The sequence below is a fragment of the Lonchura striata genome, chromosome 3 (genome assembly GCF_050655825.1).
Source record: "Lonchura striata isolate lonStrDom1 chromosome 3, ASM5065582v1, whole genome shotgun sequence".
Classification (NCBI taxonomy): domain Eukaryota; kingdom Metazoa; phylum Chordata; class Aves; order Passeriformes; family Estrildidae; genus Lonchura; species Lonchura striata.
Window position 1 is genome coordinate 105,853,102 of NC_140705.1, and position 14,636 is coordinate 105,867,737.

Consider the following 14,636-nt stretch of genomic DNA (forward strand, 5'->3'; position numbering starts at 1 on the left):
TGTTATGTTTCAAAAAATAACAGTCATCTGAAAAAAGAAGAGATGGGCCTGGAGAAAAACTGGATCCAAACAGTCCCTGGATGCTGAAGAAATTTACATTCAGGCTGGATTAAAAATGTGCAAGTAAACCTCATCATTCATCAGATTCCCTGTTCTTCTGTCAAACTGTGAGTTCTTGCAGCATGTATTCCCTAGTAATGGCAAAGCAAGACCTTCCCCAATAATAAATTAGGGGTGTAAGTTCAATGACTATTGTTTAATACAACAGTTAATATTTAAATGACAAGGCTGAGGTTTTGCCCTGCAGAGGTTGAACCCAGCAATGCATTGAGGCATCTTTAGAGGAATCCTGGTTGTTCACCCATACTGTGAAAACCAGGTTGGAGAGAGCCCCTGAAGTCACCCAGCTATTCCCAGTGCTCTGTGCTAGCTGCAGAGCTCCTGCAGCAGAATCATGTCCTGGGGTTTTCAGTGTGCAGGCTCACAGCCTCACATGTAGTACCTGTGCTCTTTCCCCAGAAACAGACCCTCTGGAGCCTGTAGGATCCTTCACCCAGGTTTATGATTAGGTTCCTCTAAGGTGGGATGCTAGCTTGGGTTGCTGGTTCAAATACTTCAAGATTGGATTCTAAAGTAAAGACATATTTTGGTAATACCTGGTATCAGCACATACGATTTTCTTGGTAAGTGGTAATTTCAACAGTCTCGCAATACTTATTATGGTCCTGTCTAGATTTCTAAATGTGCAAAATAAATTGTCTTTTTATGCTTCAACCCCCATGCAGCCCTTCTTCCACTGTAAATATCTGTCTTAAGTGGAGCTTATGTAGATGATTATTCAACAGGATTGCTCACCCCTCCTGTGCCTGACTTATATGAATTTCATCCCCTTCCTTGTTCACTATAACTTGTAGAAGATAAATTTCCTTTCCTAGTCTCTGTTTAGAACCCAAGCCGGCGGTGAGCATGTTCCCCACTTTCTGCTGCGAGCTAAGTTGGCCCTTGCACTCCTGGGAAGGTCTGAACCCCTCTTCAAGAAACAGCAGCTTAATGAAGGGGCAGGCAGAAGGGAATTAAAAATGCATGGGCACAAAACAAAGCAGTCCCCAGCAAGCTCCTGCTGACAGGCTGCACACCGGCCCCCGGATCAGCAGGATATCCAAGCCCAGGCTAATGAGTGATTTCCCTGATGGAGAGAGGAGTCCGTGTGCGCCCAGAGTTCACTGCGTGCTGGAAGCATTTGTTCAGTCAGGTTTCAAAGGCCTCCTCTGTCATCTGCGGCATTGAGGGTTGGATTATTAATTTAATGGAGTGGTTGTGCTGTGCAAGGAAGTGGAAAAAATCTGCTTCCACCTTGGCCAGAGCAGTAACGCCTGCAGCAGCCATACACGTTTTTTCAGCGCTGTCAGCTCCTGAGGGAAACAGAATTGTGACCCCGCTGCGCCTCACTCCTGGCATGATCCTTCCTCCTCTTTTTGCCAGTAGGGAAACACTGATTGCAGCAGCCTCTTGTTTATCCATTGTTGATCCCAGCACAGCCTGCTCTCACCAGGTGTCGGTGGATCCAACACAAGCATCAGGAGTGCACAGCACTAAATATGCATATATTTAATTCCAGGTTTTGTTTTAAGGTCTTCAGGCAGAGGAAGGGGTAGATAATTGTATAGTGGGAGGGGAGGTCAGGCAGGCAGTTAATATGAACTTCATAGGAGGGAGATACTTGGAAAGCAGTGGCACTGAAAAAGACCTAATGGACATTAAATTAGATATGAAATTTCCATCTGGTAAAATGGCAAAAAGCCTCATGCAAGTATGGGATGCATTTACAGACAATTCATGTCACTAGCCAAAAAAAAGGAAACTTTCTTACTTTAAATGGCAAAGTACCAACAATGGTATAATACCTAGAATGCTTCAGACAGCGCTTGACACTGTTGGCTTCAAAGACTTCCGAGAAAATTAACAGAAATGAAGAAAGGCTGGAAGAATTACTCTATAAAATTGCTGTTACTGACTCTGTGTGTGTGTCAGAGAAGGACACAGTCAATAGCACATCAGCCCCAGAGCACATCCCTGAGTTTCCAACATAACCCAGGCTGCCTTTGGATTGCATGAACCAGGCCCACCAGAACAGATGCATCTCCAGTCCCAGAGTGAAATGAATCCAAATGTGGGGAGTCCCCCTCCACAAAGCTGAGGAGGAGCAGACCTAGGTGAAAAATGATGGCTTTTCAGCAGGAAATATTGAGAAAACAGAGCTTTTTTCTAAAAGTGTTTCCAAGAAACAGTGTTCCGGTCTCCTTGTAAAGAAGAGGAATCCAGAGATTTACTCTGAAGATAGAGTGCTGAATTCATTGACCACAAATATCTGATGAGTGCAACTTTAATTGCAGCTGTCCAAAATACAAAGAAGTGCCTGAAAATTCCAGGAAAATACTCTATTATTTTCTCTTTTATCACTTTTAAACACAACCATACCTCAGTTTCTTTCTGTTCACCCCTACCACAATATCATGTCCCCCCTGCACTTTTTTCCTGTTCCTTTTGTAGCCAGTGAATCTGAGCACAGAGTGATCCACCGCAGGGGTCCAAAATTTTTAATTCTTCTTTGTCATGAATCCTCACCTGACCTAAAGGTCAGATTGGTGCAGATAATTAGGTATATTCCAGTATTAGCATAAGATGGGTGGTAATTAGTGTTGTGTTTGAGGGATGCATTCTAGGTCCTGGCCTCTTTCCTGGCTATCCCTTTGGCAAAGCATAGTGGCACAGGGATATTTTCAATACTATATATTCCATCTTAGGAGAACTCTAACAGTAACACAAGATAAATTCATTTTTGCTATTTTTTATACTTTACAAAGATTGCTAAGTCACACAAGAACATAATGCCAAAGGTGCTTTGGAGGAAAGACTTCTGACTGACTTCAAACTATTTTCGTACTTAGTATTTTAAGCCAAAAGTGAGGGCTTTGACATTCCTTCTAATGAAATTTACACTTGACACACTAATTAGGAAATCATATCACAGCATATCACAGGATATGCTGCTCACTCATAGGAAATAATAAATAATCAAATCTATGTAAAACTGCTTCCTGTACTGCTAGTTAAACCAGAGAAATTCTTTCCAGCTAAAGGAAATGATCTATTCAAAGAGCATTAGCATTTCTGGCCGAATAGATAAAATTATTAACTGAGTGTGGTCAGGAAATGAAGTCCCTGTCCCTTGCAGGAACAGGGAAATGTGCTCTGGAGATTATTCTGAGGTGAAGTTCTCACACTGTGGGTGACCAAATCTAATGAGCAGGATTTCCTCAATGACCTGGCAGAGATTGGAAGGAACCTGCAGAAATGCTGCATGAGTTTTGAGATTAAAATATGGATAGACAGAAAAAATATATTAAAAGTTCATGAATGGAAGTCATCATGGGGTCAGCATGCAACATCTTTCAAATCTATGAGAAAAATCAAAGCATTTTGAGGAGATAATTAACAAAAACAGTTTCTGGATCAAAATGTGCTCTAGATGAAAGCACTGGTTGGTGTAGCAAGGAACAGAAATTGGCGTAACTTTTCCTGCTCCAACAAAACTTCCAGAGGCTTGGAGTAGCTGAGCTGTTAAATTCCCCGAGGTTGTAGAGTGTGGAAGGAAATGGCCAAGAAGATCTGCCAAGGAATGAATCCATCACTATTGCCCATTCCCCATACTCCCTGTTCTCACATCACAAGTCATTGGAGAATGGCTTGCTGTACATTTTATTTCAGCCAGTTCCCATGTGAGTGGATAAAATGATCTGGTTTTCCAGTCATGCTTCCAGGTTTTTGAGGAGTTGTACTGAAATCAGGATATTGTCCTGCAGAGTTTGGGAAGGAGGCTGGAAGGAAGAGAATAAAGTATAAGCTCACGCCAACCAAAAACATGGGCCCCCAACTCATTATTTCCTATGTTCCTTCCTTCACTATTCATCCAGTCTGTCATCCCACTGTGTCATCCTATGACATGTGTTTCACATCCCAGCCTTTCCAGATCTAAACTATTTTTCACCCTTCTTCTATTTCTTTCTACCCTGTCTTTCTTTCAGAAAATAGCCACCCTACATGGGCTGAGCAAATGCACTCACACTGAGTGTCCTCAGAAAAGCTTCCAGAATTGTCTTCCAAACTCTGATCACCCTCCCATCCCAGAACTGATGTTGAAAGACTTGCATAAATACACACCCTGTGTCTGTTCCCCTGTTCTGTTCTTCATCCTGGAAAGTTCTACTTACATCAGCTCTGTTACTCTGGTAGAAAAATGACATGGGTGAGTGGAGAATCAGATCAATCAATTTTCTTCTTTTTAAGTCAAATGATGTAATTTGTTTGCCTTCTTAAAATGAAATGGCCTTTCAAAGGCTTGTTTGTTTGGTTTTTCCCCACTGGGTATCAACATGGGTCTTCCATTAATAATAACGATAGCTACAAGAACAGACTAATTAAAGCACATAGACTCCTTAGGTTTTTTTATTATTGCACTCAGCATTCACTGTTGAGAGAAATATGGATTGCAGGAAAAGAACTCAAAATATCACTTCAAAAAGGCTGATTCAAGTTGCTGCTCAGAAGATACTGCACCATATGGAAATTGTAACTGAGTAGCTGCCAAATATGTTTAGTTTAAACAAGGGTAGGTAAGATCTGATAATGCATAGGATCATTTTGGCACACAGTACAGCTCTCCCAGACTCATTGCATTATGCCTATCATCAAGTTAGTTCATCTAACAGCACGAAGTGGAACACCCTGACCCTTCTTATCCCTGTTAATCACTCTTAAGTAAATAATACCTTTTTGGAGAATAGTGATTCATATGCTGCAACCTAAGATATGGTCAAGCTGTGAACTGGTCTTCCTGCAGTGATAGGTAAAGTCAGGGAGCAAAGATAAGGAAGAATTTTGTCAGACTATTATCACTACTTCACTTTTTAATTGCCTATAAAATTATATTTAAAGCAGCAGGACAGCGTAGAAGAACACAATCCTTTCTGTTTTCTTTCAGTACAGCCTCTACACAGCTGTTCTGTTTCTCTCCCATCGCCACCTATTTAATTTTAAGATAAGGGATACTTAGGAATCATTTCCTCTGTGAAGCAGCTAGGAAAGGTTATATATTTCTAAAATGTCCTGTGCTATTTTCTTTTAAAAGTCTGACCAATTCTCGGTTTCCCAAGGCATTCTCACAGCTCTGATCACTCAGGACACAAACCAAGCAAGACACTGAGGAGCATTGCAGTTCAGAGACATATATTCCCACTTTCCTTTCTGCTTTCCGTTCCCAGGACCCAACCCTCCTCAATACTCCTATGCTCTTGCATAACCAGAGCTTGTCATAAGATCAGGCTGAGTTGCTCCTGTCAGGATTTTGGAGAGCTGGGCAGCCAGCTGTCAGTCCCTTTCCTGTGATTTGAAGACTCTTCATTGGGATTTGGAGCTGAAATGTTTCTCTGACACACTTCTTAATCTAGCAGCCATGGAGATAACTCTAATGCACCATCTAAAATAGTTGTCCACACCCCAGAGGACAAAATTATGCAGAATGCCCAAGCTACCTTGGATTGAGTTGTTGTGCACTGTGTGGTCAGGTAGAAATCCTGACTCAGGCTCTCTGGTGGGCTCAGCAGTGCTCACACACAGCAGTTCAAGGGCTGGTGACCCACATGGTCTATGACTAGAACTTGGTCCCTACAATGCTTTATAGCAAGGCCTATTCCTTTTGTGGAGGAAAAACCAAGATTTCACTCCACAAAATGTTTAAGCCAGTGTTCCAAACTTCTCAGAAAGCAGAGTTCATTCATTCACACGAAGATGGATGATGTGTGTAAGACGGGTACTTTGCGCTGGACAGGTCAGGAAGCACCAATTTATGTGTTAGACAGATACATGAAAAGTATAATTGCTTAAACCATTTGAGAGAGACACATCAAGCTCCAAGGAATAGTGACTGTATGCTTTTGTTCTTCTATTCATGTAAGTAAAGAATGATGGAGCAGACCTGCCTATGGGTTTGATTTTGGTTTGATTTGCTCTCTCATATATATTTTACTGAGGATGGGACACATCACCTGACTTCCTTGCCCTAAATATTTTGACCATGATGCCCACAGTTAGTCTTTGTCAACAAGAGAGGTCAAATGTCCACCTGCTGTACATCAGCTGTACCCCACTGATGTCCCATAGGTCAGTGGAGCTGTGCCAGTTTACAGCAGCTGTTTGTCCTGGACTGTGCAAAGTCTTTTGAGGTGTTTGCAATTGGCTTGAACATGTTTATCTCCAACACCTCAATTAGAGAGCACTGATAATCTCGAGAAGCAGACCTAGAATGCTGTATTTCCTGAGGAATAGACACAGGGTAAGAGTATGCCTTTAATGAGGTCTAGGAAACATGTAAAGTGCTTTAGCAGAGAAGCAGTAATTTGTAAGTAACTAATGCTGAGTGAAATTCTCCATAAGACACTTTCTTCTCCTTCAGAAGTTTTCTGGTGATGTAAGTATTCCCTTTCTTATCTCTTGCCACAACATAAATAGAGCAATCCTATAAGTTTCTCTATTTTTTTTTTTTTAATTCTGAACAGATTAAAAACCTTCTCCACCCTCCATATGTTATGTAATTTAAGCATTTGCCAGGTCTAAATGGAGCTTGAAATAGTCATAATTCTATTTACCCTAGAATAGGAAGGGAGGGGAAAAAGAATCAAAATGTCATTTTTATTTAGTGAGTGAAAATTTTTCTTACATGCTAAAGATTTTTTTATAGTCCTTAGAAACAGAGATTTTGCATGACTTTATATTCCAATGCAGACCAAAAATGAAAGGTCTAAAAGGACTCTACAACACAGGTTTGTTTAGGCATTAATTGGAGGTCTACAATAAAAGGAGTTTCACCTATGGCACAACAAAACACCACGTGACAATTTTTTTTCAGTGTATCATGAAACCAAACCTACTCCATGTTAAGTACCACAAATCAAGCTTGTGAAGGACTATAATACTATAAATTCATATGCATAGACAAGCACACAAAGCACTGAGCTTGCTGAGCTTACAGTATACTTTGTGTTTCTTTAATTCATTTTCATGTAAACAAAACAGAAAGTTCACACCTAGTGCTTCACTGCCTGACACCATCACCATACTCAAATAAATTGTTTTAGTATTTTTGGAACAGCTTTTCTTTGTGTTTTTGTGCCTCCTCACACACGTTCTTCTTCTATCTTTTGGAACTGAATAAAAAAAAGTCAAAATTTTTATAGAGACATGCAACATTTCACATCCAAAAAGATGTCGTAAATAATTTACTGTCAGAGTATGAGCTTAAAAAATAACAAAGAAACATGTTTTTGAAGTTTTAAGTCTTATTGTGACCCTGGAAACTTTCTGGGTGGTGAATTCATTAAAAAGATGCCAAAATATAAGCTCAAGGTCTCAAATTTATTTAGTGCTATAGAAGTTTTCCATTCCAGGAAGAAAAGCATCACTAAGTGGACATGCATAATAAACACCAAGCCAAACTGTGCTGTTCTAATGGTTATTCCTATAATATTGACTAGTTAACGTTAAAATTCTGATTCAATTAAAATGATTTTTTTTTTAGATATTCTCCATTATTTTCCAGACTTTTTTATGGCAATAATGCTGTGCAATATGTAATTCAGATCAGAATTTCCACTGTACACAAGCAAAAACATATGATGCAAATTAAAGGTGGGCAAACTCATTCAGACACAGGCAAGATGAACAAACTCAACCCTTGAACAAGAATCTAAGGTGCTCAAAATGTGCTTTCAGTTTTGGAATGTTTGTTCTTTCCTTTTCAATCAGTTTTATATTTCTTCATTCCGGGTAGCCCAGCAAGTACAAGAGAATAAACATTGCTTTCTCAGGCTGTTTCTGCTTGTCTCTTTCCATGGCCAATACCATTGATTCTGCCAGCAGTGCCAGTGTCGGGCCAGGATTAATTTCTTCTCCCATCTAACCCTTTCGTTGCCATTATCCCTGATGCCATACCTTCAATTCCCAGATTTTGCTAATTCACATCATCTTGAGACTCATGGGTGTAGAAATTACACATATTCTCTTGTTTCTTTGGAAAATACTGAGCATTTCTGCACAATCCTAAAGCCAAATCCCAAACAATTCTTGAGTGTTGATTCAAATGAGCAAACTGACTGTCCCAAACTCTGAAAGGCTTAAGAGGACCAACACAGTGCTCACTAGGTAAAAGAACAACACAAGGAAAAGGAAACCAAAGAAGAGCGGAAAGAATGTAAATTATAAATAAACCAAGCCTTCTCCCCCCTTTCCTTCTCCCCAGAAACTGTGGTGTGAGTGGAGGGATAGCAGACATTTCCTGGACTGTATCTCATTGTACATTTTGCACAGAAACTCTTTCTTCCTTTTGCCCTAATGCCAGGAATTTTAGTAAAATTCAATGTTATTCAACATATGAATTGAAAATTCAATTCTTACGTAATTGTTTTCACAGCTCATGGTTAAACCAGCTGACTCCATAGAGGAACTGTTGTAGAAATTTAAATTTTGTGAAACCCTTTAAATACCTAAAATCAAAACTTCTCCTCTTCTTCAAGGGACCTGCTCCAGAACCTGAATAGGAAACTTTTATCCAGAAATATTTAATCCTTTCTGCCAAGGGAGAACCAGGTTGCAGGAAGTTACTTCTTGGTAGCAAACCCAGACAAATACTGAGTCAGTGGTCACATAACTCAGGGAATGCTATAGGAATATTCAGCATTCATGGAAAGAAAAATGCATGGAAAATGCCATGGCTCAGGCTGCTGGTATCCCTTGCAGCTTGAATGGGAGACCTCCCTCTTTAAACGAGCAGATCTGCAGAGGCAGTAGTTTCTTCCCCTTCCAGAAGAACTCTTTTCATCCAATTCCAGCACAGTTGCTCTGTGGGCCCCAAAAAGACAGAGCAGAAATGATACCACATGTGAGCAGATGAAACAGGTTAACCAGTTTCAAAACACAGCACTTACAGTTGGTCAGGTCTGGTGAGGGGGCACATGGGGAAGAGCGATACTGGCAGTCAGTATGGAGCTGGAATATGCTACCTGAGAAATATAAATTTCTTGGTAGAAAATCAAAATCATCCTGCCTCAGGCAGCCAGCACGCTCACAACTGCAGACCACTCAAGCACTCAGGTGCTAGAGACTGAAGGAATCACTCAGTATCAGAGATCTGGCAAAAACCTGACCAAAAAAGAGAGCCCAGTTTACCACTTCTGTAATGCAGCAAGATATTTTTCACCCTTTCCTCAATATTTTTTGTGAAAACTAAAGGCAATTTATTCTTGATGCCTAAGAGGGAAGCTTTCTTCCGAGCAGAAGGACTAAGATTAAGCCCAGGACAGCATAATTGAGTAGGCAGGAACTGGCTTGTCATTGGAAAGGAAATTCTGCTACTTTGAAAGGAACAAGACCTCCAAACTCCCATGAAATACAAATTTAAAAAATGTTTGAAGTCAGTAGCAACATCTTATCTAGATAAAAGGAGTATGTATTTTGGTTGAGAGCTGATCATCTTTAACTTTTTGGTTTTTAATACAAAAAAGTGTCAACATTTAAAATCAAGATAGATATAACTTTGGCATTACTGAAAGGCTTTGTTTTGTTTCTTTTTTTCAAAACAGATATTTGTTTAAATTATTGTAGCAACATATATAGTTCTAAATTAAAATTAAATTTCTGTTTGAAAATTGTTTTGGTAAAAACTCTTATTAATGTTAATTTTCAAGAGCTATTCTAGCTTGGGCAAAAAGTTAATCTATTCAGCTCTGCCATAGATATTTCCTCTATTGTTGGACTTCAATAAAGTACTTTGGCTTATTCTACATACTGGTTAGTATATTAATATTATTTTAATTTAGACAGAGAAATACTTTACCTCACAATTGAAAAGCACATTTTAAAAATCATTATTAATTATAGCATCTAATGAATAATTTTTCTCATTCTCTCAATGCAGTAAGAATTTATAAGTTTGTTATTAGGAGTTAAAAGAATACATTTACAATTTTTGTTATTGCAAATGTAAGTGCATCTCCATATTCATTACAACAGAATATGATCCAGAATTCTGAATTTTAATTCTAATGTTAAAAAATATCAATACATTTCTAAATTACTTAATCTGCTTTTTAATCAAGTACTTTTACCACTTTGTCCTTGAACAGAACCTCTTAACTTGCATTTAATTAATGCCTGTCTTTCAGACAGGTATGAAAAATCCAGTATTTCTCTATAGGTTGCTTGAAAAGATATCATCTTCACTGTTAAATCTGTGCATTCAGGGATAATGCTGATAGTCATGCTTACTCAGAAAACTAATTTATCTGCTTTTTACATATGGCATATTTTCCTCTTGCCAGAAAATTACAGATGAAGAAAGATCAGTTCCAATTTTGACCCCTCAGTCTTAAAGGTCCAGTGATCAGGATGGCACTGATCTGTACAGACTGATTATTTTTAAACTTTCAGGTGGTTAATGTAAATTGGGTTTTGTACATTCAGATAAAATTAGAGCTTGGGATGTAAAATGTGAAAAATATTTAAACAATGCATGGAAAGAAAACGTGATAAACATTGCATTTCCCTTTGCAAAGGAAGGCAGACTGAACAATATTTCATTACTATGTTTTGAGAACAGTTGGTTTAAATTTCCAAATAACTTTCGTTTCAAAGGGACAGTATCAAAACACATGCAAAAAATAAAATTCTAAATAAGGCACAATAAATTATTTCACTGCTTAGGTATTGGATTTCAAAGGGAGAAGACAGTGTGCACAAGGATATTAGAATGGACTATATTGTATCTTTGGGAATTGCTGTCAAATATTGATGAAAACAGAGAGACTGTCGGAGATCAGATAAAAGAAAGAAATTATTACATTTGGAAGAACAATGTGAAATGTGTGGCCAACAAAGACTTCGAATGTAAGCTAATAGCAATCCACCAAAGAACAAAGCTGGAGGAAGTCCCACATATTCAATCGCATTTACAGTCAGTTAGAATACGTAAAAAATTTATGGCGCATTTTTCCTTGTTTTGAAACTCACAAAATTGGCCATTCAGTGGATCTGACTGTGACACATCATTACAGGGAATTGACAAGCATCAACAAGACAGATGAAAAAATGATGAACCCTGGTTTTAGCCATTTTTTCACAACTTGTGCTTATCATAACATAAACATAATTTTTGTCTTTTCTATAATTTAACTAAGTTATGAAATGGAAGCAATTCACTGCTTTTACCTAGTACACATACACACATGAAAAGTGGTGTCTTGCAGGTGCTACTCTCAAGAGTCTCATGGTACCAGGATGCACAACACATAATGCCTTGATTTGAAATTTTTGGTCATAATATGAAACAAAAAGCCATGGTACAAAGGTTTCTTAACATAGTGCTTTTCCTGAAAAGACCTCTACTTTCCAGAAGAAAAGTGTTTTACACAGTCTCTCTAAACCCTTAATTTTCACTCAGATAACTTCTATGATCAGCAAAGATTTTAAGAACTTGAAAGTCAACATTTCCTAGGCCTACATATTTGAAGCATTTTTAAGTTATCATGAAGAACTACAAAATTATTAATTTTTAATATGGAAGTAAGAAAGTCTGGAGTCCTCCTTGCAGGCAGATACAAGCAGTACCAGTTTCCTGACAATCAGGAAGTGTTTTCTGCAACAACATAGCACTGCAGATTTTATGCAGTTTTAATGCATTTTATGCAGAGATTTTTAGATTTAAAAGGGCAATGTGCTTTGTGTCCCGTGTTTCAATGGCTGTTACTTTGCTTGTAAAGCCAGAGCAACTCTGGACCTCAGTGTAGTTATTGTATCCATGTACATTGTAACTAAGATCACAGTGTAGTTTTATAGTCACCTTGCAGAGAAATGACAACCCATCCCTTGATTTCAGCAGCTCCTGGATCTAAATTTACCTTTTGAACTTCTTTACATTACTTCTGCAAACCCTGAGGTTGCAGATGAGATGGGTTCTTGATTCTGTTGCTTTGGGCTTGAATCTGAAATTTCATCCCCCAGCTTATCTTTATTGCAGTAAGGGTGTAAAATGAGGATAAAAGTATCTCATTATAGAAATCTTCACCAACTTGGTACCTTTCCCTTTTGTGACCATGGGAATGTTTCACTCATATGTGCTTGCAAAGCCCTGCTGAAGCTGGGAAAATCCCCACAGAAACACAAGAAAAATAAAAACATGGTACCTAAGGGGAAAATCTTTAACTAGTAGGGACTATTGCATTTGTTTTGAAAAGTCAAGATAACATCACCTAAAAGATTCAGCACTGATGATGTTTTCCATGTGATCCTCATCACACTTTTTCATAAACACACACACATAGGCCTAATTAGAGTGGAGCATTTCCCTTGCTGTGCTCCTCACTCTTGCTGGAAGTGAAATACTGACTGTTAGTGCAACATATAACAACTCAGATCCATACACACATCCCGGCCTTTTACCAACTGCATCTTCACTGGCATATTTGCTCACTTTTTCCAAAATCACTCACCAAAAAGTAATGATCTTATTTTCATACCCTTGACCATTCTTAAGAAAAATGAAACCATCTTGCTACTACTTTTTATTTTTCTGTAGTTAGGATTATAGAATCAGTAAGGTTGGAACAGGGCTTTAAGATCATTGAGTCCACCTGTTAACCAACACCACCATGGTCACCACTAAGCCAGGTCCCCAGGTGCCACATCCATCCTTTTTTTGAACAATTCCAGGGATGGTGATTACACCAGCATCCTGGGCTGCCTGATTCCACCTCTGACCACCCATTCAGCGAAGTCAATTTTCCTAATATCTAATCTAAACCTCTCCTGGCACAACTGGAGGCTGTTTACTCTCATCCTGTCACTTGTTAGCTGGGAGAAGAGACCAACCCCCACTGCTTTTCCATGCACCCATTTAAGAGCTCAGCTTCCCAAACTTCTGGTTAAGCATGACCTACACCCACCAAGTTATGTTGTTCCAAGAGAGACAATCACAGAGCAGAAGCTTTCATAGGTGGCTTCAAGCTTGACAATCTCTCCTGAAATGTTCTACAAGGAGAGTTGGTCTTGGAAAAAAGATAAGACAGATTTGCTTTTATATCATATCTAGGAAAAAACAAAGCTGCCTAGATTGATAAAGTGATTTGCTGCTGTCCTAATCAAAATGAAACTGCATTAATTTTCAGGTATTTCAAACTTTATCTGGTCTTATAACAGGTAGTGCTAATCTGTCAGAAAGCCCTTAAACTATGATGAAACATCAAATAATTGTTGCTTTTACTGTCGCTTTTTACTGTTTTAAGCCAGTCCTGTGCATTTTAAATATTTCTCTGTCTTGTGTATGAGGATCTTATAAAATGTTTTCATCTCCTAAAAAACATCATTCATTTGTCACTCTCCAGCTGGGACATGGTGAGGGATAGCTGCCCCAGAGTCAATATGATTGGGAAAATTGTTGATTACTAACATACTGAAAGCACACAAGTATTGTCTTGGGGAATTGCTCTGATGAATGGAACAATAGATTGAGCATTTGGTCGAAAGGAGAGGAGGCACTAATGTAGCCCACAGGAACTGCAGATAAGAAAACTTGTGCTGGAAGTGCACATGATGGCTGCAATGTGCCTTTTCCTGTTATTAAAAAAAACATTTGTTCTGGAGGGTTGATAGTTTCATCTGAAGGCATAACACCAATTTGGGTTTTAGGGAAAACATCATTTCTGATACTTCTACATGTTGTCCCCCAAGCCAAACAGGAGGATTTTCATTAAAATACACCTGAGCTAAGGGATAGTGACAAGATTCAATGGAAAATTGTAACATCCAGACTTGTAGCCCTCTGCATAGGCTACAGAAAGGAGCTTATACATTACAGAGGATGACTGGAGAAAACAGTAGGCTTTGTGAAATTACTGTACAGAGACCTTCAGCTGGTCTTGGAGTTGTTCTGTAAATAATTTCTTTAACATAGTCTTTTTTGCTTACCAAGTTAGGCTTCCTCTCAAGTTTCAGCCTCACATGAAGTATCTCAAATTCAACATTTACATGTAATTAAAGCTATGTCAGAAATACACCACACCAGCGCCAACAGGTTTTACTAGAAGGCATTTGGTTACCTGTTTTAAGGCTCATGTTTTCTTGGTTTGCACTGTGTTTATAAAGTTATTTTGCAATCCTTTAAAATGTGATTTCCTATTTTATTTATGTGACAGTAGGCAGAAAAAAAATCTGTTATCAAAGCTCATAAAAGATCTAGATTTCAGTGGAGAGGCCGGTGATGTGATCATTTACTGATTTCACTTGGGCTGCATGCATGTAACTAGAAGCAGAATTTGACAATCTGTCCCTCGCAGTGAGAATGTGCAGACATACCAAATGTCAAAAATGTTCCCAGCTGTAACTGAGACCCCTACTTTTCTCATAGGGACAACACATAGATTGGGAAGTTTGTCCTTAGTTCAGAGCTGGGTGGCCTAATTCCTCCTGTTTTCAGTTTCAGACCAAAATTAATGTTACATCTGGGTTGTTAGTGCTGAGAAATTTTGGCTAAT

At 38.7% G+C, this 14,636-nt stretch overlaps 1 long non-coding RNA gene across 1 annotated transcript in view; it reads left to right on the top strand.

Annotated features, from left to right (window-relative positions):
• Positions 1-14,636, top strand: part of LOC110479103 (uncharacterized) — an 84,424-nt gene that overhangs the window by 47,858 nt on the left and 21,930 nt on the right. Inside the window, exon 3 of the long non-coding RNA XR_014954026.1 lies at positions 1-14,636. This exon is cut by the window's right edge and continues 21,930 nt beyond it. This is a non-coding gene — a long non-coding RNA (uncharacterized LOC110479103).